This window comes from Camelus ferus, chromosome 10 (genome assembly GCF_009834535.1).
Source record: "Camelus ferus isolate YT-003-E chromosome 10, BCGSAC_Cfer_1.0, whole genome shotgun sequence".
NCBI classification, from domain to species: Eukaryota; Metazoa; Chordata; class Mammalia; order Artiodactyla; family Camelidae; genus Camelus; species Camelus ferus.
Window position 1 is genome coordinate 7,798,216 of NC_045705.1, and position 22,765 is coordinate 7,820,980.

At 36.7% G+C, this 22,765-nt stretch overlaps 1 long non-coding RNA gene across 1 annotated transcript in view; it reads left to right on the plus strand.

Annotated features, from left to right (window-relative positions):
- LOC116666307 overlaps window positions 1-15,828 on the plus strand; it is a 67,326-nt gene extending 51,498 nt beyond the window's left edge. The window contains exon 3 of the long non-coding RNA XR_004323072.1: window positions 15,786-15,828. This is a non-coding gene — a long non-coding RNA (uncharacterized LOC116666307). The remainder of the gene's footprint in view (window positions 1-15,785) is intronic.
- The last annotated feature ends 6,937 nt before the right edge of the window (window positions 15,829-22,765 follow it).

Below are 22,765 nucleotides of genomic sequence, written 5' to 3' on the forward strand. Positions count from 1 at the left end.
TTAATATGGATAAGGTAGGCATAGAACACCCCTATACCTTTATCATTGTAATATGTCTTTGAAAAAAAACCCTCCTTGATTATGCTAATGAGAGAGATACAAAAGAATTGTGGATATTAGCATTGAATTAAAGAAATCCAGCCCATCTTAGCCACATATCTTTTAGCCACAGAAGAGCCAGCCACCTTTCTGTCATTTGTCTTTTTTATAGTAGTAGGTGTGAAAATGCTAACTTCAGATTCTGATCTGGTTATTTATCACTGTAAGAGCTGGCTAGCCTTTTCTTCTCTTTCTTTTCACATTTGCAATATAAGGATCTCTGTGTTAATAAATACTTTAATTTGCAAGTGGCAGTAACTCAACTTGAATGGTCTAGAGCAGAAAATGGGAGTGTAACAGGTCATATAACCAAATTGTGTGAGAGACAGGGTCAAGTTCACTTTGGGTTTTCCAAACTAGAATTCACATGCTTTCGGAATCTCCTGGCTTTTTCTATGTCGTCTTTGTTTCTGTTTCTTGGCTGTATTTTTTCGGGTACTTGATTGCTCAGTTTCAGGCTCACATTTGTTGAGTTTTTTAAGCATAGGTCCCCAAAACTTCTCTCTAGAAGGCAAAAGAGGCTTCTGTCTCCCAGCAATAATTTGAAAAATTCTGACAGACGGTTCTGGTTGGTCTGGTTTGGGTCTTACACCCATCAACAGGATAAGTGGATGTTGCGTGGAAGTTTTTCTGTTCTATTGGAATTTCTGCTAATATCTGGGTTTCTTATCTTCCCATCTGACCCATCACCCAACTGCCACTAATGGTTTTCATGAATATAAATCTAGACATGCTACTTCCTTGATTCCTGATCCATACAAGGTGAAATTCAAGGTCACAACAAGGTATATAAGGTCTGTCACTATCTGACTTCAGCCTAGGTTTCCAGCATTCATCGCTTTACACGTGCTTTCAAGTCACTTTAGATTGTTTCCTCATGCCCCTCCCCGCCAATGATGCACTTTCACACCACTGCGCTTCAGCCTGGAATGTAACTCCCTGCTTCTTAATCTGAAAAACTCTTAGTTACGTGTGTCTAATTCTCTGTCTAATTTTCCTAGATCTCCCTCCTATGTAGCTGTTCTCTCCGAAGTGTTTTGTGCACATCTCCATTATCATACATATTTCATTGCATTATAATTATTTACTTATACATGTTTGTCATTTTTCAGGTTGTGAACTCTTCCAGATTATGGTATATGTTCAGCTGTGTTTTCCACAGCATCCAGAATAATGCCTGGAACTTAATAAGATCTTAATAAGTGCTTGTTGATAATAAGTGAACAAATGAATAGATAAAAGTATACTTCTAGACAGAAGATTAATAAAGAAGCAAAGGATTATAAAACTCTGAGTAAGTCTTCATGACCTTGGACTTGGCAGTTGATTCTTAGATATGACACCAAAAGTATCCAGATTAAAAAAAGAGATAATCTGAAAAAAAAAATTGATGTCTGTATATGTATGGCTGAATTGCTTTGCTGTACAGCTGAAACTAACATTTTTCAATCTACTACATTCAATAAAAAATAAGAATTAAAAAAATCTATGAAAAAGAGATAATTTATATATAAACTCTTTTTCAGGTTCTTTTCCATTATAGGTATTACAAGATATTAAATATGGTTCCCTGTGCTATACAGTAGATCCCTGTTGTTAATCTGTTTTTCATATAGTAGTGTGTATCTGTTAATCCCAAATTCCTAATTTATCCCCCACTCTGCCATTTCCCCTTTGGTAAACATAAGTTTGTTTTCTATGTCTGTGAGTCTATCTCTGTTTTGTAAATAATTTCATTTGTGTCATTTTTTAAAAATTCTACATGTAAGTGATATCGCATGATATTTGTCTTTCCCTGTCTGACTTACTTCACTTAGTATGCTGATCTCTAGGCCCATCCATGTTGCTGCAAATGGTATTATTTCATTCTTTCTTATGGCTGAGTAATAGTCCATTGTGTTTATATACCACAGCTTCTTTATCCAGTCATCTGTCGATGGACATTTAGGTTACTTGCATGTTTTGGCTATTGTAAATAGTCCTGGTACAAACATTGGGGTGCATGTATCTTTTCAAATTAGAGTTTTCTCTGGATATATGCCCAGGAGTGGGATTGCTGGATCATTTTTAGTTTTTTGAGGAATCTCCATACTGTTTTCCACAATGGCTACACCAAACTACACTCCCACCAACAGTGTAGGAGGGTTCCCTTTTCTCCACACCCTCTGTAGCATTTAAAAACTGTAGACTTTTTGATAATGGGTGGCTCTTCTGACTGGTGTGAGGTGATACCTCATTGTAGTTTTGATTTGCATTTCTCTAACAGTTAGTGATGTTGAGCATCTTTTCATGTGCCTGTTGACCATCTGTTTGTCTTCTTTGGAGAAATGTCTATATAGGTCTTCTGCTGATTTTTTGATTGGGTTGTTTGTTTTTTTTGATATTGAGCTGGATGAGTTGTTTGTATATTTTTGAAATTAATTCCTGTTGGTTACATCCTTTGCAAATATTTTCTCCCATTCCGTAGGTTGTGTTTTCGTTTTGTTTATGGTTTCTTCTGCTGTGTAAAAGCTTTTAAGTTTAATTAGGTTCCATTTGTTTATTTTTCCTTTTGTTTCCATTACACTAAGAGATGGATCTAAAAAAATTGCTGCCACAGAGTCCTGCCTATGTTCTCCTCTAAGAGTTTTATAGTATCTGTTCTTCTTCTTTTTTTTCTTTTATGGTGGTACTGAGGATTGAACTCAGCAGGACATCATGAATGCTATGCATATGCTCTACCACTGAACTATATTCACCCCTGTATCTGTTCTTACATTTAGGCCTTTTATTCATTTTGAGTTAATTTTTGTATATAGTGTTAGAGAATGTTCTAATTTCATTCTTCAACATGTAGCTGTCCAGTTTTTCCCAGCACCACTTATTGAAGAGACCATCTTTTCTCCATTGTATATTTTTGCCTCCTTTGTTGTAGATTAGTTGACCATAAGTGCATAGGTTTATTTCTAGGCTCTCTATCCTGTTCCATTTATCTATGTGTCTGTTTTTGTGCTGGTGCCCTACTGTTTTGATTACCGTAGCTCTGTAGTATAGTCTGAAGTCAAGGAGCATGATTCCTCCAGCGCTGTTCTTCTTTTTCTAGATTGTTTTGGCTTTTGGGGGTCTTTTGTGTTTCCATACAAATTTAACATTTTTTTGTTCTAGTTCTGTGAAAAATGCCCTTGGTAATTTGCAGGGGATTGCACTGAATCTGTAGATTGCCTTGGGCAATATGGTTATCTTAACAATATTGATTCTTCCAATCCTAGAACACAGTATATCTTTCCATCTATTTGTGTCATCTTCAGCTTATTTCATCAATGTCAAAAAGAGATAAATTTGACATCAAAATAAAAGAGCTTTCCTGAAGGACATTATCAAGAAAGTGAAAAGACAGCCTACAGAATAGGAGAAAATGTTTTCAAATAGCATATCTGATAAGGTCCTAGGACCCAAGGTATATAAAGTCTCTTAAAACACAATGACAAAAAGCCAAAAAACAATTTAAATATGAGCAAAAAATATGAATAGGTATTTCTTCAAATAAGATATACAAATGGCTAGCAAATATATGCAAATATGTTGAACATCATTATTCATTAGGGGTATACAAATCAAAACTACAATGTCTTACCACTCCACACCCACTTAGATGGCAATAAAAAATGGAAAATAGCAAATGTTGGTGAGGATGTGGAGAAATTGGAATTCTTATACATTGCTGATGGGAATGTGAAGTAGTTTAATCACTCAAAAATTTAAAAAGAGTTATCATATGACCCAGCAAATCTACTCCTAGGCATATACCCATTAGAAATGAATATAGATACTCAATTATTTATACATGAATGTTCATAGAAGCATTATTCACAATAGCCAAAAGGTGGCAATAACTGGAATGTTCATCAATGGATGAATGGATAAGCGAACTGTGACTTATACATACAGTGGAATATTATCAGCCACAAAAGGAATAAAGTATTAATATCTGCTACAATGAAGATGAATCTGGAAACATTATGGTAAGCAAAAGAATCCAGACACGAAGGTCACATACTCTATGTTTCCATTTATGTGAAATAACTAGAAAAAGTAAATACATAGAAACAGAAAGCAGATTGGTGATTGCCAGAGGCTGGAGAGAGGGAGCTTTGGGAAGTAACAGCTTAATGGGTACAAGGCTTTATTGCGGGATGATAAAAATGTTTTGGAACTAAGCAGAGGTGGTGTTTGCACAACATTGTGAATGTACTAAATGCCACTGAATTGTTCATTTAAAAATGATATATTTTATATTATGTGAATTGCACCTAAGGAAAAAAATGATGAGACATGAACATGTCTTCACAAAATTAGTTCTTTATTACTGCAAATCTGCTTTAGTATAATCCCATATGTTTTTAAATCCTTGCCATGTAGAAGTTCAGGAGCTCAAAAGATGTTGAAACTCTTAAATCGAAAGTTGGCACCACTCCATATACCTGAGAGAATCTCAGAACTGGCCAGGAACGTGCTGATTCTTTGACATGCACATGCCTGCTCATGATATACATCTGTCATTTGCAACACCTATTTCAATAATCAAACCTGCGACTTTTCAATTCTGTCAGCCCCAGTGGTCTGACCTCAGTTTCCTTTTGTTATGCCATTCTTTCTTTTCCTTTAGGATTGTGGGTTTTCTTTCTCCTTCTGTGGAACTTTGTGGTCTGTAAGATTGAAGCAGGGGGAAAAAAAAAAGACCTCTTATGAACCAGAAAATGGTTTGGGTGGTGAAGGCTCAGTGTAAATGAAGGGAAGTGGACTTGGAAAGCCCACAGAACAGTGTCCAACACTTGACATTGAAGAAAACCATAGCTCATGTGGTCTTGAGTGCATACAAAGCTCTGTTAAGCAACACCCACTCTAATTTATTTAGTCTAAGAGTTTCTTACTTCCCCAATGAGTTTTCAATAAGACTGAAAAATCCAATAGAGAGATATTTGCTATGCTACCAAAAATTTAACCACTCTCAGCTTGGGAACAGTCTGTCCAAAGTACAGCCAGCTTGGTCACATACTCTGTTCACTCCCTTTACTCTGGCTTCTTAGTGTGTTGAAACTATAAAGACACTTTCTTTTGTGAAGTTTCAATGACCACATCAGCTGACCCCCAGCAGTGTACAATGTTTAGAAATGTTTTCCTCCCTCAAGTTTCCATTTTCTTGTTAAGTGCAATAAACTTGCCCAGAAAATGCTTCCATCAAATCCTGTCTTTGATTCTCTGGGGTTTCAGTGCAGTACGTTGTGTTGCTCATGACGTCATAGTCTCCATGGCAACACCCCAATGAGACTTTTCATGGTCAAAAGAAAAATGAATGCAAAGAAATTTCTGTTCAATCTTAATAGACTTGGTTATTTATTATTGAGAGAGGAGGGAGTGGGAAGGATTGACTTATATTACTTGAGGCTAACCACAGAAATTTTTAAGAGTCTCGATCAGTAATCTCCACTCTTCCAATTTCTTCCTTATCCACTCCATAAAAGGTAAGGTAATGGAGCTCTTCTGAGGCTTACTTGGATAGCTATGCTGGGTACTAAGATGTGAAAAAGAACTTGACTGAGAACATGGGAGAGACCCCGTTGATCAGGTTCAAGGATTAAGACCACTGTCATGGTAAACGGGTTTCTTACTAACTGTGAGATCTTCAACTAGTCAATCAAATTCTCTGTGCCAGTTTCCTGAGTCGCTGAAAGGAAGGCAGTATTTGTTTTGCCTCCTGTAGAGGGTACATTGTGAAAATAAAATACCTGATTTTTTAATCTCTCAGATTATGCATTTTTAGAACTCAACTAACAAAAAATATAATATAGTTGCTTTTTATAATTAATTATACAATTAATGATGCTTTCTTTCTAAGAAAAATACTTCCTGATAAAGAAGGGGTTTAGATAGCCATATTGTGCTGTGTAACTGCCCTGCCACAGCTTAGAATTATGCATGTAAAAAAATCATAATACAGCTGGGTATGAAAAGAGGAGGTGAACAAGTGAAATTCTCTCTGGGGTTTGTCCTGGAAGATTATAAAAATTAGTATCCAAAACTGAGAATTAAAGGGAGAGGATAGTCACGAGGAGGACCAGGGCCAATGGCAACTGTGAAAGTTATAAGAAAAAGAATGAGAATGAGGATACTGGGGAAGTAGATGTTATAAAGTAGTAGATTCCATGAGTTCAGTAAAAAGTACACAGAAAGAATGAAAAGGTTAAGTCAGTTGACAGCTAGAGAGGAATAGTTCATGTTGCAGAGGGAAGTAAAAACACGAGCGATACCACCTCAGCGAACGTTAGTTGAGTGCCTGTCGTATAATGCTGAGCACCAGGGATTCGACAGGAAGACAGACACAGTTCTGATTTCATGGAGACAATAACTGAACAAATTGTTACTTTAAAAAAGGTGTCCTAAGTACTCTGATAAAGAATATATTGGGTACTGCAGGCAGATGAAGAAAGACTTCAGAGAAACTGGCAATTTGAAGTTTTATTAGGGCTGACCTATTGGGCAAGTAGAAGTAATTCTGGTGAGAAGAGAGCAATAGTAAAAGATACTTTAAACTATTGAAAAAATGTGTGAAAAGGTTTGGTAGTGAGACATCAGCAGTTGTCCAGCACCAACACACACATATTTCTATGGTTAACTTCATTCTCTTAAGCTTTGCTTTGGGTAAAACGTTGACCTAAGGGTCTAACTAAAGCAAGTGGTTACAAGGCTTAAGACAGTTCATGTGACACTAAGATGTATAGAGACATATAAGACATTGTCTTGTCCTGTTCTTAAGCAGCTTATGGTGTAAATGAGCAGATGGACTGTCAGTAAGAAATAAACACGAGATCTAAGAGTAAAAGGTGCTATATTCTAAATGCCGAGTTATAAGTACATAAGCATGTATAAGACAGTAAATGGTGTATGAAATCAAAGATGGAAAACCATAATTTTCAAATTATTAAATACAAACTTCTCTTAAAAAGAGATATTTTCTTTGGGATTACCATGGAGCTTACATGAAACATCTTATCTATAGCAGTCTGTTTTAAGCTGATAACAACTTCAATGATATAAACAACTGTACACTTTCAATTCCCCTACTTCCTTTATGTTATTAATGTCACAATTGATATCTTTTCATATTGTGTATCCATTAACATATTTTTATACTTATTGTTAACTTTAAATAATTTTTTCTTAATTTTTATACTAGAATTGAAAGTGATTTACATACTTCCATTACAGTATTATAGTATTTTGTATTTGTATATAAATATATATATATATTTACCTTTACCAGTGAGTTTTATACCTTTGTATGCTTCATATTTCTGTTCAGCATCCTTTAGGTTCAACTTGAAGAATTCCTTTTAGCATTTCTTACAAGGCATTTCTAGTGGTGATAGACTCCCTCAGCTTTTGTTTGTCTGGGAGAGTCTTTATCTTTTTTAATCCCGTGATCATCTCAATAGATTCATTTGACAAAATCGAACACCCTTTTATAATAAAAATTTGTGCCAAACTAGGAATAGAAGGAAATTACCTCCATATAATCAAGGCCATATATAAGAAGCCCACAGCTAACATCTTACTCAATGATGAAAAACTGAGAGCTTTTCCTCTAATATCAGGAACAAGGCAAGGATGTCCAGTCCAACTACTTCTATTCAACAAAGTATGGAAGCCCTAGCCAGAGCAATCAGGCAAGAAAAAGAAATAAAAGGCATTCAAATCAGAAAGGAGGAAGTAAAGTTATCTCTGTTTGCAGATGATGTGAAGATCATGCTATATATATAGAAAACCCTAAAGACTGAACAAAAATGATGTTAGAGCAAATAAATAAATTCAGCAAAGTTGTAAGATACAAAATCAACAAAAAATCAGCTGTGTTTCTATACACTAACAACAAACTATCAAAAAGGAAATTAAATAAAACAATTTCATTTATAATAGCATAAAAACAATTAGGAAAAAACTTAACCAAGGAGATTAAAGACTTGTACATTGAAAACTATAAAAGATTGATGGATGAAATTAAAGATTACACAAATAAGTGGAAAGACATCCTGTGTTTATCTTTTTAAGACTTAATATGTTAAAAACACCGAACTACCCAAATCAATCTACTGATTCAGTCATAAGTACAATCTCCATCAAAATCCCAATGGTATATTTTACAGAAATAGAAAAAACAATTCTAAAATTCATATGGAGCCACAAAGGGCCCTAAATAGCTAAAACAATCCTGAAAATGAACAGAGTTGGAGGTATCACACAATTCCTGATTTCAAAATATATTACTTAGAAACAATAATTAAAACAATATGATACTGACATGAAGACAGGCCTACAGAGAAATGGAACAGAAATAAATCCATACATATATGGTAAACTGATCTTCAACAAGGGTGCAAAGAATACACAATGGAGAAAGAACAATTCCTTCAACAAGCACAGTTGAGAAAACTGTATGTAAAAGCACAAAACTGGACCCTTATCTTATGACATACACAAAAATCAACTAAAAATGGATTAAAGCCTGAACATAAGACCTGAAGCTGTAAAACTTCTAGATGAACACCTAGGGGTTGGAAAGGATGTGGAGAAATTGGAAAACCTTGTGCACTGTTGTTGGGAATGTAAAATGGTGCAGCCACCATGGAAAACAGAACAGAGGTTTGTCAAGAAATTAAAAATCAGAATTAACATATGATCCAGCAGTCCCACTTCTGGATACTTATGCAAAAGAACTGAAATCAAGATTTTTTTTCCTTTTTTTAATTGTAGTATAGTCAGTTTACAGTGTCATGTCAATTTCTGGTGTACAGCATAATGTTTCAGTCATACATATATATACATATATTCTTTTTCATTATAAATTACCACAAGATATTGAATATAGTTCCCTGTGCTATACAGTATGAACTTGTTGTTTATCTGTTTTATATATAGTAGTATCTGCAAATCTTGAACTCCAAATTTATCTCTTCCCACCCACCACCCTACCCTAGTAACTGTAAGTTTGTTTTCTATGTTTGTGAGTCTATTTCTGTTTTGTAAATAAGTTCATTTGTCTTTTTTTTTTTAGATTCCACATATGAGTGGTATCATATGGTATTTTTCTTTCTTTTTCTGGCTTGCTTCACTTACAATGACGATCTCCAAGTTCATCCATGTTGCTGCAGATGGCATTATTTTATACATTTTTATGGCTGAGTAGTATTCCATTGTATAAATATACCACAGCTTCTTTATCCAGTCATCTGTCAATGGACATTTAGATTGCTTGCATGTCTTGGCTATTGTGAATAGTGCTACTGTGAACATTGGGGTGCATGCATCTTTTCAAATTTCAGACTCCAGATATATTCCCAGAAGTGGGATTGCTGGATCACATGGTATGTCTATTTTTAGTTTTTTGAGGAATCTCCATACTGTTTTCCATAACAACTGTGCCAAACTACATTCTCACCAACACTGTAGGAGGGTTCCATTTTTCTCCTCACCCTCTCCAGCATTTATTTGTGGACTTTTGAATGATTGCCATTCTGACTGGTGTGAGAAATCAGGATCTTGAAGAGATATTTGCACTCCCATGTTCATCACAGCATTATTCACATTAGCCAATCTGTGGAAACAGCCTAAATGTCTATCAATAGATAAATGGATAAAGAAAATGTGGTATATACATACAATGGAATATTGTTCAGCCTTAAAAAAGAAGGAAATCCTGCCACATGTGACAACATGAGTGAACCTGGAGAAAGTTATGTTAAGTGAAATAAGCCAGTCACAAAGTAGTCAAACTCGTGGAAGCAGAGAGTAGAGTGCTGGGTGCCTGGGCGTGAAGGGAGGGGAAAATGAGAAGTGACTATGGAGGGAAAAACGAGAAGTGACTATTCAACTGGCATAAAGTTTCAGTTTTTCAAGATGAATAAATTCTAGAGATCTGTTGTAAAATATTGTGTCTACAGTTAACAGTATTGTACTGTACACTTAAAATTTTGTGAGGACAGATTACGTCTTGAATGCTCTTACCAGAGTTGAAAAAAAAAAGATATTTGGCTTGTGTCAGAGTTTCATTTCCATGATTAATGGAAAGACCATCAGAATGACAAAGCTAGTTCAATGAGGGTATGAGAAACTGGGATTTATACACTCAGTGGAAATAGGAATGGTGAACTATGACAGCTAAGTCAGATAAAAAACATCTGGACCCTAATCATCAGCTGGTCAAAGTTACATTTCTCTACAGACTCAGATGAGTCTCAGACAGGCCTTAGTATGACACCGAAGGATCACAGAATCATCTCATTGTCTTGTTTTCAGGTTCTGAATACATTCTCCTGAATACTGCCTCTGCCATCACAAATAAACTGAATATTATTCTATTTAATGCCTGCGTGCACGTCCTCACAGTCACATAAAAGACGATCTCGTTCATTTTTGTGCTAACATCATTAAGTGAACTTGTTGCTTAGTTAACTGCCTTCTACAGTTTTTAAAGGTAGTTGAAATTAGACACAGGCTTGATAGATAGCACACATATAGAGCCGTGACTCATACACTAATGGTACAAGAATTTATATTATTATACCAACTCAGTGTGGTAGCTATTAATGGACTCTCAGAAACTGTGTCTTCATGTTGTGTAGATTCTGTTCTGTTTGGCCCGATTCATTTACATAAGTGCAGCAAGAAGTATTGTATCATAAGCCTTTTTATTGTATTGTCAGCAAAACTAGAGACAATCTCACCTAATTAATCTCTGTCTGGAGGTTATGCGAGGAATCTAGGGTTGCATTTTCAATAGCCTTTATCATTCCAGGGATTCTTTTTCCCCTACTACTCTTAGTTTATCTATTATGGAAGCTAAGAAACTGAAACTAAGGAAGTAATCTCTCTCAGGCTTCACGTGTAGTAACCATAATTGTGAATGAATTCCTCCTTCTGACTGGTTCCCTAACTCAGGAGATTCCCAGCCTGCCAGGAAGTGATCTTTACTACCAGCTGCAAGACAGAGACCTCCCAGGAAGGCTTCCTAGTTATTGATTCCACATATAAAGAATAGATTTTTGAGACAGACAGATAGAGGTTTGCTCCTTAATGGTGAGCCCTTCATACATAATTAAATAGAATTTATTCCCCAACATGGCATTATGCGTATAGCTTTGGTTACACCCTAGATCGACCAGTTATATCCTGGCTTAAGGACTGATTCCTAAAAATCCTACATAAATAATCAATGCCATTAAAGGTGAAGTGTCTCTGTTCAGGTAGTTGTAGTAAGAGCTGCTCACTGTTCTAAGTATTTTGTAAACAAGGCAATTGGTGTCTTACATATTTTCTATAGACTCTTTGTAGGTTATGCCAGAAATAACATTTAAGTAGAGGTTGCTTATTTATTCATGAATTATAACTAGAACTTGTAAAAGGTAAACTGAGTAGTGTTTTATCTCTTTTTGTTAAAAGTCAATTGTAATTTTTGCTTAACCGAACGTGAAAGGAGTCTTTTGGATTCCAGTAACCAGACTCATCATCATCCTTAGATTCCCTTGATGATTCATGAGTTTATGTTAAGATTTCCCAGAGGATATTTTCACTTAATTCTGAGGGGTCAGTGGGAATAAAGACCATTCAGAATGTGTCCTTTCGGTTTTCACAAGTATGGCCTGTTAAACTGAGCATCAGAAATAAACTAAGAGGGAAGAGAAAGGGAACTCTTGTATGATCATCACAAAGCAGAATATTAAAAACACTCTGTGTGTGCATGACTGAAACATTACGCTGTACACCAGAAACTGACACATTGTAACTGACCCTAAAACTTCAACTAAAAGAAACCCAACTACCAACCATGTTTTAAAACAACCACATGTAGATTTTTCTTATTGATTTTGTTCAGTTCTATGTGACTTATTTTTACATTCTGTTGGATCTTGGGTCAACGAGGTCTGCTTTCATAAAGTTGTCTCCTCCTGGATTAAAACAGTGCTGGCGCTCCTGAATCAGGCCTTTGGGAAGGTTTGGGAAGTGCTGCTTGTGGCGCTGATATCAGCGCGTCCCGGGAAGGCTGTAGTTGTGAGTCTTTCCTTGCAGTGCTGGTAGTCAGGATTGCCTGTCATAGCCCTTTGCTCTAAGACTCTAAGGTGATCCTTCTCTGTTTCTTCTAGAAGGCCTCATTTCAAGTCTATAGCTAAAAGAAGAGGCCTTCATCTAAGGTGAGAGGAGAAGAAACCACCTATTCATGACAAAAATGAAAACTGGGGATAACTTTTTCTGAATAAGGGAATGAGGAAAAATTATGAGAAAAAAAGTAAGTTATGTCAACCAAGAAATGTAATAGAGTCTATCTTGAAAAATAAACAGATAAATACTAAAAAAGTATCAAAAATACTGAAGCTTCAAATATAAGATGGGTTGGGAGAATTACTGGCTCAGTGAATAGAAAGTGAAAGAAAAAGAAAGTAATGACTTTGAGGCCACTGTACTTAGAGGAGATAGGGTTATAGTTTGTGAAAACAGTTTTGGATTTGTTAGGAAAAGAATTATACATATATCAACCCAGGAAGACTTTATATACTTAGAGATAACTTGTGAGCATTACGTGAGTTTAAAAAAATATTTTGAAAGGAGGCTATTCAAAGGCAGGTGTCAGACAGGAGTATTTCTGTTGGTTTCTGCAGTTCTCAAACAATCCCAAAGAGTGGTTTATTCACTGTATTGGTGTCGACTTGGAAATTACTGTGAAAAAAGGAAAAAAGAGGAAAAAGTTATGTCAAAAAATTACTGTTAGAGAAAGCCAGGGACTACTCATTCATTTTAAGGAAGCTCATTAGTCCCCAAGGTAGCTTTTTCAGCTATTTCTTAAATATTTTCTCTATCCATTATTCATTTGGCTATTTAGCTACAATTCAAAGTCTGGGTAAGTATCCATTTTTTATTTTTCTAGGTGAAAAAAATCAATGAGCTTGGAGCCATTTTAGTTGTCTAAAATGAGAACAAATTTAGAAGAAACCTAAATGTGAAAATACATGTTTATCCTTTCTTCCAAGGTAATACTTAGGGAGCCCCTCAGCTCTGTGGCCAAAGAATGAACCCCATCACCTGTCTTTTCTTTTTGGAGAAATTCTATGAGGCAGGTGACCCAGCACGTGTTCATGCCCATCTGCTAAGTCTGCTCATTCCCACATGGACACCTTTGCTCTTCTTTCAGAAGCTCTCGTTTCATGCTGTGGTCATCCTAACTGCCACCCAACTGCCAAGATCTACCTCTTCTCTCTGGGAGTCAGTCTACTAGCTTGTACTGATCTTCCCTTTACAGTCCACACACAGTGTTCTGAAGGTATTCTGTGCTGCCCAGCATTTCTGAATAAAATTATGCTTTTTAGTAATGCAAGATGTCATAAACTCCCACATGGTAGTGACTGCAATCTTATGTGATGAAAAAAGTTTATAGAATGAATGAGTGTTCCCAGTCTTGTACCTCCTTCTGGCTACCCAGAGGTTTGTGGCTTTGGTTACTTCCTCTCTCCAGCCCTCCAAGGTGAGTTCTTTTGGGCTTTTCATGGGAAACCAAGAAGAAGAGGAGAGAGAGGAAGAAATAAGGGCCTCGATCTTGGAGAAGGGAAGTGTGTTCCTAGAGGGATGAGAATAGCGAATGCAAGAACCAAAAAATGTTAAAGAATTATAGCTTCAGAATCTAAGTCTTATTTATGGTATTCAAGAAATTCTAGTTTAGATCTTAAATAATTTTGAAATTGTTTTCTTGCTTGACTATATTCTTTTGACTACAACAAAATCTGGGGACTATACTCCACAGTTAGGGTTTCATAACCCTAATCATCTGGTATGGTTTCTCCATTTGGTATCAATTTTTTGAGAAAATATGTGCTAACCAAAATCGAGAACACTCTGTTGGAATGGGGAGAGATGATGCAGTGTAGATTTTAGGGACAGGCAGAGGTTCACTTCCAGTTCTGCAATTTGTATCTTGTGCAACTTTGGGCGAACTGTCTAAATAATCTAAGCCTTGAATATTTTGCTTTGTTGCTTTGTAAAAAAAAAATAACAACAATGATGCTGATGATAGTACCCAACCCATCAAATAGTTGTGAGGATTACATCAAGAATGTAAATAATGTAAAGTAAATGCATGTAAATGGTGAGAAGGAGGCAGTCAGACGAAACTAAAGGCAGAGAGAACAACAATTTCCAAGGTTCTGATGTGGGAATGAACTTTTTCCATTGTGGAAGAGGGCCAGGGTGATGCTTAGTTAAGGAGGAGATATCAGAGGATTCTGAGCAAAAGAATGGCCTGATCTATTTATTATTATTTTTTCAAAGAATCCAGTAGTCACATGAGGACTAGAATGAAGGTTGGGGGTTGGGAAAAGTGGAAGCGGGAAGACCAATTAGGAGGCTCTGGCAGTTTCCCAGGAAGAGAATGATGGTAACTTGGACTAGGGTAGAAGCTCTGCTGTTGCCATCTTGAAATTCTTAATAAGTTACCCTTGAACTTGAGTTTTATAAGTGAAGGTTTGATGGGACAATGGGCAATGTACGTGATCAAAGGAGATACATGCAATATGTGTGCCCATCGTTCCTTGTTGTCCCGTTGGTGTACAGAATTTGCAGCACCCGTGAGCACACAGGTCTAGTGGGCTCATAATGCGTGGGAGCTCAGCAAAAGGGGGAGCAAGTGCAAGGTAAGCACGTTACAGCTAAGACTGAATAAGCAGGGGCACCGACAAGAAACCTTTCTGCTTGAACCAACCTTTCCATTTGACCCAGAACTTGCTTTGAAGGCAAAAAGAAGGCAATGGTATTCTGAGAAATATGAGATACCAAAGAACTCTCTATCATATCCTCTCTTAATCATATTACTTCATGTTAGCCAGCCACTTACACTGAAAATGATGGCATTGAAGAAATGAGAAAGATAAGGCAGCTCATAGTTCCTTTTGTTTTCCATCCTTCTTCAGTTATCAGTAAACTAAAGGTAGAGAGCGTTGGTAGAATGTGCCTGTATCAAGAGGTGAAGTAGAAACGGTTGAGTTGGTTTTGTACAGCCTTCCCACTATTCTGATAAGAACGAAATACATATGTAAAAACATGAGCTATGACTTTAATTTTGTTGATTCTGCATAAAAGTTAAGAGCTCTTATTTTGTACTTAAAACTGACCTTGCACAATATATGTGTGAACAATAAAAATATGCTAGTAATTTAAATTTTTAATTTTTCTTTACTCAGAATGACATTAATTGCTATGGAGAAAAGTTAAGCAAGAAAGAGGGACTGACATGAGGAAGTGAACTTCACTGAGACTTAGGCATTGGAGCTAAGACTTGGAGGAGGTGAAGGAGCAAATTATGTGCATATCTGAGAGAATAGCATCGCAGGAATGAGGGCTCAGAAGAGCAACTATTAGAGCCTGCAGAGCCCAGACTGCACAAGCATATGCAGTAGGGCTAGAGCGAATAGCCACTATAAAGATCTTGATGAATTTGAAAGGCACACCTGAAAAATACAAGGAGACCTGTGAGTTGGAGCAGAGGGAGTATGATCAAGAGGAAGTGTGAGGTGAGGTGATAGGGGTGGGGAGCATGCATGTCCTGTAGACCCTTCACATGACTGTAAGATCTTTGGCTTTTACTCTGAGTAAGACTGGCCTTTACATTACAGGATTTAGGGCAAAGTGCTGAAAAGAATGAATAAAGACATGGGACATGGATTGAGTGGCTTGCTCTGAAACTTACCAGCCATTTGACTTCGGGTATGTTACTTAATATTTCTTTTAAGGTTTGCTTTCTTCCCATTTCACTTGGGGTTAGTAATTTACCTAACTTAGAGCATTGTGAGAATCAAATATGATGCTCTGCATGAAGTGCACAGTGCAGTGTCTGGCCTGTGCTAAATGCTCAGTAACTATTATCTATTATTAATGCTGTCATAATAATAGGAGCTCATGCATGAATAGAAGCGTTTTCCTTACTGTGCATTTAATATTTCCCAAGAATCAGGAAGAGTGATTCTATTAAAGCTGTCCTGACTTAGATAAGAATGACCAATACACTTTAACCATTTAGAGTTGTTTCCCATTTTAAACAAGGTCACTAATTCATCCACTCCAGTTACAAATAGTTTCAGTAAAGCAAACATGTTAAAGTCACCAGCAGGGAAACATTCTGGCTAGACTACAGGACAGCATTGATAGGAAACCTTCCTCTAGTCTACTCCTCTAAACTGTAATGTTTTCTTTTAATCTTCCCCTTTAAACCACTTTATTGAGATTAATTAGCACCAAATGCTCATGTTTAAAATGTATAATTTGATACGTGTTGACACGTTAAATGCATGAAAACATGATCACAATCAAGATAGTGAACATGCCCATTACTCCCCAAAGACTCCTTGTGCCCTTTGATCATCCCTCTTCCTCCTCCTTCCTTCTTCCCATCACCAGACAACCATTGATCTGCTTTCTGTTACTTTTGTTTACATTTTCTAGCATTTTATATTAGTAGAATCATGAAGTATGTGCTTTTTCTTTGCACAGCTTTGTTCATTCAGCATAATTATGTAGAAGTTCATCCGCATTGTTGCATTGATCAATAGTTCATGCCTTTTCATTTCTGAGCAGTATTCTGTGGTATGGAAATACTTCAATTTGTTCATTCACTCATCTGTGGATGGACATTTGGGTTGTTTCTACTCTTTGGATATTACAAATAAAACTGCTACAAACACAAATGTATAGAATTGGTATTGTTTCTGTCTTATGTGCTTGGGAGAATTCACTGATCAAGTAATCATGGCCCAGAGTTCTCTTTGTGAGAGAGTTTTTAACCACCAAATTAACTTTCTTTAATATATGAGGCAACTATTGAGAGTAAGCTTTGGTAGCTTGTGTCTTTCAAGTAAGACATTTCAACCAATGTCATTTGTCTATTTCAAAAACTAGGTCAAGTTGATTAACAGTGATGTTCAAGTGTACACATCCTTGCTGATTTTCTGTCTACTTGTTCTGCCATTATTGATAGAGTAAAATTTAAATCTCTGATAATTGTGGATTGTCTGTTTACCCTTTTAATTTTATCATTTTTGCTTCATGTATGTTAAAATTTTTTATTAGCATAAATCAAAATATTTAGGATTGCTATATCCTTTTGATGAGTTGATCACTGTCATTATGAAATGATCTTTTATTTTTTTTTACCACTAGTGATATTCTTTGCTCTGAAGTTTACTTTTTATGATATTAATATAGCCACTCCTAGTATCTTTTGATTAGTGTTAGCATGATAAATCTTTTCCCATCCTTTTACTCTTAAGTTATTATATCTTTATATATAAGATACACTTTTCATAAGTGGCATATAGTTGGGTCTTACTTAAAAAAAGCTAATCTAATGTTTTCTCTTTATTTGGGGTGTGTGGAACATTTGTGTTTATTGTGATTATTGATATGGTTAGTGTGAGTCTAACATCTTGCTGTTTGTTTTCTGTTTACCTGATAGGTTCTTTGGCCCTCTTTTCCTGTTTTTCTGCCTTCTTTTGAATTAATCTTTTTTGTATGATTCCAGTTTTTCTCTTTGGCTGGCTTATTAACTGTAACTCTTTGTTTTGTTGCTTTAAGGTTTATAGCATATATCTTCAAAGTATCACAGCTTACCATCAAGTAATATTTCCACTTCACATATTGTATAGGAACCTTCAAATAGTGTACTTCTATTTTCCCTCTTGACTTTTAGGCTGCTGTTGTTCTGCATTTTCCTAATACACATGTTATAAACCCTACACTACATTGTTACACAGATAATTTTTAAGGCTGTGAAAATACTTTGTATGATATCATAATGATGGATACATGTTATTATACATTTTCCCAAAATCACAGCATATACAACACCAAGAGTGAACCATAATGTAAACTGTGGGCTTCGGATGGTTAGGGAGTGTCAATGTAGATTCATTAGTTGTAACAAATGTACTATTCTGGTGGAGGATATTGATAGTGGGGGAGGCCAAATATGTGTGGGTCCAGGGGATACATGAAGAAGCTCTGTACCTCCCTTCAAGTTTTCTGTAAACCTAAAACTAGTCTTTGGTTTTAAAAAAGTTGATTTTGGGTCTTTTAAACACCTTTATCTGTTTACTTAAATTTTGAATATATGGAATATAGTTAATAATAATTCCTTTAATGTCCTTCTCTGATAATTCTAATATCTGTATCACTTTAGGTTGGTTTGATTGATTGAATTTTCTCTTCATCATGGATCACATTTTCCTGCCTCTTTGTATGGCTGGTGATCTTTGATTAGATGCCAAATTTGTGAATTTTACCTTATTGGGTTCTGGATATTTTTATATTCTAATAATTCTTCTTGAGTTTTACTCTTGAGTTATGGTTAAGTTAGTGGTAAAGAACTTGATAATTTTGGATCTTGTTTTATGATTTGTTAGGTGGGTAGGAGCCGGGATCAGTCTAAAGCTAATTATTCCCCAAACTAAGGCCAGACTTTGCTGAGGACTTTGCCTCCTAGCCCATGGATTACGAGTTTTTCCAGCCTTGCTGGTGAGGACAGGCACAGTTCCCAGGCAGTTTCTCTAATCCTTTTTAATGATTCTTCCCTCAGTCTTAGATTCCTAACACATGTGTCCTGGTGAGTACGCTGCAGAATAACAGAGGGGGCCCTCTGCAGCTATCTGCAGTTCCATTCTCGGAAGTTCTTCGTCTACTTTACTTTGCTCTGATGACTGTAACTGCCTTGTCTTCCTCAGACGCTGAGTTTCATCCCTTTAACAAAGGGAGACCACTGGGCAGTGCCTAGGTTTGCCCTCTCTGTTCCTCATCTTGGAAGTGTTCTCCAGGAAGTAAGATTGGACAGTTGTAGGTTTTTATTTGTTTGCTGTGTCTTTGGAATCACTGACATTTGTCTAATGTCAAGTACTTGTGTGCCTTCTTAAAAATATATACATTTATATTTTGTCAAAATTTTTAGTTGTTTCACGTGAAAGGGTAAATCATGTCCCTATTACTCTGTGTTGACTGGGAGTGCAAAGTTTCCTTTCATCTTAATATGGAAATTTTTATTAAATTTCTAAGATTTTTAATGCCCCTATTCCCATCCATTTCACCCAAGCCGTGTACACTTGTCTGTGTATTTTCTCACATCCTCTCAATGACCACTATCAAAGAGCATTAGCAATTGACGTGAGAGTTGCTTGAACTTACCACTCTCTTTCCGCCAAGCCTTTACATGTGCTGATCCCCGTGCCTAAAATAACATTGCACATATTTGTTTAGTTAACACGTTATTCTTCAGATATTAGTTCAAATACCACTTTCTCAGCAAATGCTTTCTTCTACCACTAGACCTAGACCTTGGTCCCCTTACTCTGTACTCTTTGAGCTCCTTTCTTTTTATACAACTTGTTATTTCTTACTTAGAGCTGGTCTTTCCCACTAGACCAAGAACGCTAACTAGGAGAGGGGTATTGACTCTTTTTAATAATAACGTATATCTGGTGCCTAGAACCGCTTATAGTGGGTGCCCAATGAAAATCCACCACACAGATTTAAATTTCCTTTAGATTTGTCAAGTGAGTTAGCTCTGAGGGAAACCTCTCTCAGCACTTAAAGTAGTTAAAAAGATGTGAAGACACTGAAAGTTTTAATGAAATGCGCATGAGCTTTGACACTAGACAAATTTGGGTTTAAATTTTAGTGTCACTACTACTTACTAGATGAGTGACATGGAGTAGGTTATTTGCCTCAGGTTTTTGTTTTTGTTTGTTTTTGCACTGAGTGAAGAACTTCTTAGAGTTGTTAAGACAACGAAATGAGACGACCTATCTAAAATTCTCTAGCACAATGCTTGTAACATAATAGATGCTCCAGGGAAGTTAACTTCTCTCTTCCTTCTTTGGCCACTCCACTCCCCCTTCTGCTGCTTTGTTTCAGTTTTATCTTTCCCCCTTAGAAGACTCCTGAGTGCATCATTGTTACTATCTATAGTAACAGATGATGTAGCAAAAAGTGTTGCCTTCTCTAGGTCATAAGCATGAATTTAGATAAACGTAGTAGTAACACAGAATCACAAAGAATCAGAATTGGAGGAGACTTGTAAACTCCAAATCCCCGTAGGTGAAGGCATTGAGGTCTAGAGGGGAAAAGTGATTTGACCAGGGTCCTAAAGAAAACTGGTGAGGTGCTTTTGGGAAGAACATAGTTAAGTAGCTCAGTGTAACTGAATTGATGGGTTTGTTGGTTCTCGGATTAATTGCTATCAGTTGGTATTTTTAAATACAGTCTTATGGGGAGTCCTGTTAGCTGGTACTCATGGAGCCAAAATTGGCCTACAAAAATGCAGGTATTGGGACCAACTCTAGCCTTTTCCTCGTTCCCAAAAACCATGACTCCTTGTGTAAAAAAGTTCAAGCCAGCTTTGATTTCAGATAGAATTCTTGCTGTGTGTTTACTGTTTTGAGCAGCCCATCTGTTTAATCCTTCTCATCAACTGTGCCTAATTCTGTGGTGTAAAACTGGTATTGCCGGCAAGTGGGTAGCAGATCTACAAAAGTTGTGTCCATATATTGTTCTGCGGGGTGGGCGGGTGGTGGTTGGGAAAGGAATGATGAACTCTAGTGTCAGACAGTCCTGAGAGAAATCAGGCCGCTGGTATCTTATGACTGTGTTTTTCCTTTGAGTTGATCTCTGGGATCAGTGCCAGAAAAATAAATGAGAACCAGAGACCAAATTAAGTGTTGCCTGATCACTATATCAGAGACAAAAGCAGGAAGATAGAAATCGCAAAGCCAAATAGGTACAGGACAAGAGGGAGGTAATGGCAGCTGTAACCATAGTTTGGGACTAAGAAGTGGAACAAATGAGGCTGGACTTGCTCACCATCTGTTCAGAAGCAAGGGGAACTTCAGAAAGTACCCGGGGCTTGGGGATCTGGTGATGGGCTGTCACATCCTTGCTCAGCTTCTCATTCATGGGGTGACCTGGGAAAGGTAACCTGTTCTTTCTGAATTTCAGTTTCCTCATCTATTAAATGGAGATAATGGTGCCCCCCATTTTCCCAAGATCAGCATATATTTGTTCTCTAACAGCTTCACCTGCTCTACGATCTGCCTCCCACCCCAACACCCAACTTCCAGCTTTAATGTCTTTCTAGAATCTCCTGTCCTTGCTAGAACCTTGTCCACAATGGGCACTGTTATTGTACTTAAACAGAAAAATACAACGCAATAGCAAGAACGCAGTATTCTAACTGAATCCGTCTATACTTCTAATCCTTCCTCTGCTTGTGGATGATCCTTAAAAAACTACTTTTCTTTACTGTGCCTCAGTTTACCCAAACTCACAGGGTGGTCATGAGGCAAGGCTCACAAATACTTAACACAATGTCCGATACGTAAGTAATTTTTAGCATCCGTCATAACAAATTGCTAAATATGTATTCTTACTGTTGTTAATATCGTCAGAGTACATTTTGAACATTTAAAAACATGTAGAAATATGTATGAGCACTTGTCAAAGATCTGTTTAAATCATCAATGAGGGAAGCAGCAGGATTGTAAAAGAGACTTAGAAAAAAAGTGTGGTGGGGGGGAGGGTAGAGCTCAGTGGAAGAGTGTATGCTCAGCATGCATGAGGTCCTGGGTTCAGTCCCCAGTACCTCCATCAAAAATAAATAAATAAGCATAATTATCTCCTCCCTCCCCAAACATTTTTTTTAAATAATAAAAAAATTTAAAAAAGAAAAAAAAGAAGTACGTATAGTTGGTGAAAGAAAGCATGATGAAATAAGGTTAAGTTACATGCGAAACTGTTAATGTCCTAGGAGGCCAGTACGATTGTAAACTCTGAGGTTATCTTTTTCACTGGGAATTTTATTATTTTTATTTCCACTGGACAAAGATACTTCCCAACTTATCAATCTTCTGTAAGTTAACACCTTACTTTACACAGAGACTGAGCCCAATTTAATAATGTTAAATCAAATTGAAAGACAGTCCTAGAGAATCCGGAGACCCAACAGCAGGCTTGTCAGAAAATGCTCTGACATGATCATGGAAGATCTGGCAGTGATCTCTTTGCTTTATTTCCAAATTTTAGGTAATTATTTTTGCTTTGGGTTTGGTCAATGAATCATCATCCTGTCTAAGACCTTGGCCTTCTGGGAACCTGGGCTTTGGTGCTCAAGCTAGAATTTCTCACCCTCTGAGCTTTTGTAACCAAATTGAATCACCATAAATGACTTTGAAAGTGTTGAGGACGTTGAGAAAGAAGGAAGGGAAAAGGAATAGGAGCCTGGAAGTGAAACGAGTTTAATTTTCATTTTCACATGGGGTGCAACCTCTTTTTTCTTGGGTCTTTAGAAACGGGGCATCCTTCACATTTGCAGCAGCTAACTGCATGGAAGCATAAAACAATTACGTTTGTATCTGACTAACGTTTTCCTTAAACCTCAGCTGTTTTCCTTTCCTCCCTGTCCTCTTCAAACGAATTTCCCGTTTGTTTTTTCAAGTCCTTTCATTTCCCTTTATTCTTTATCTCTCTCGATAATCTTTCCCTCCTCCTTTCCTACCCTTCCTGGGTCTTTATAAAATTCATTTTGAGCAGTTTTTCCTCCCTTTTTTTCCCCTGACTC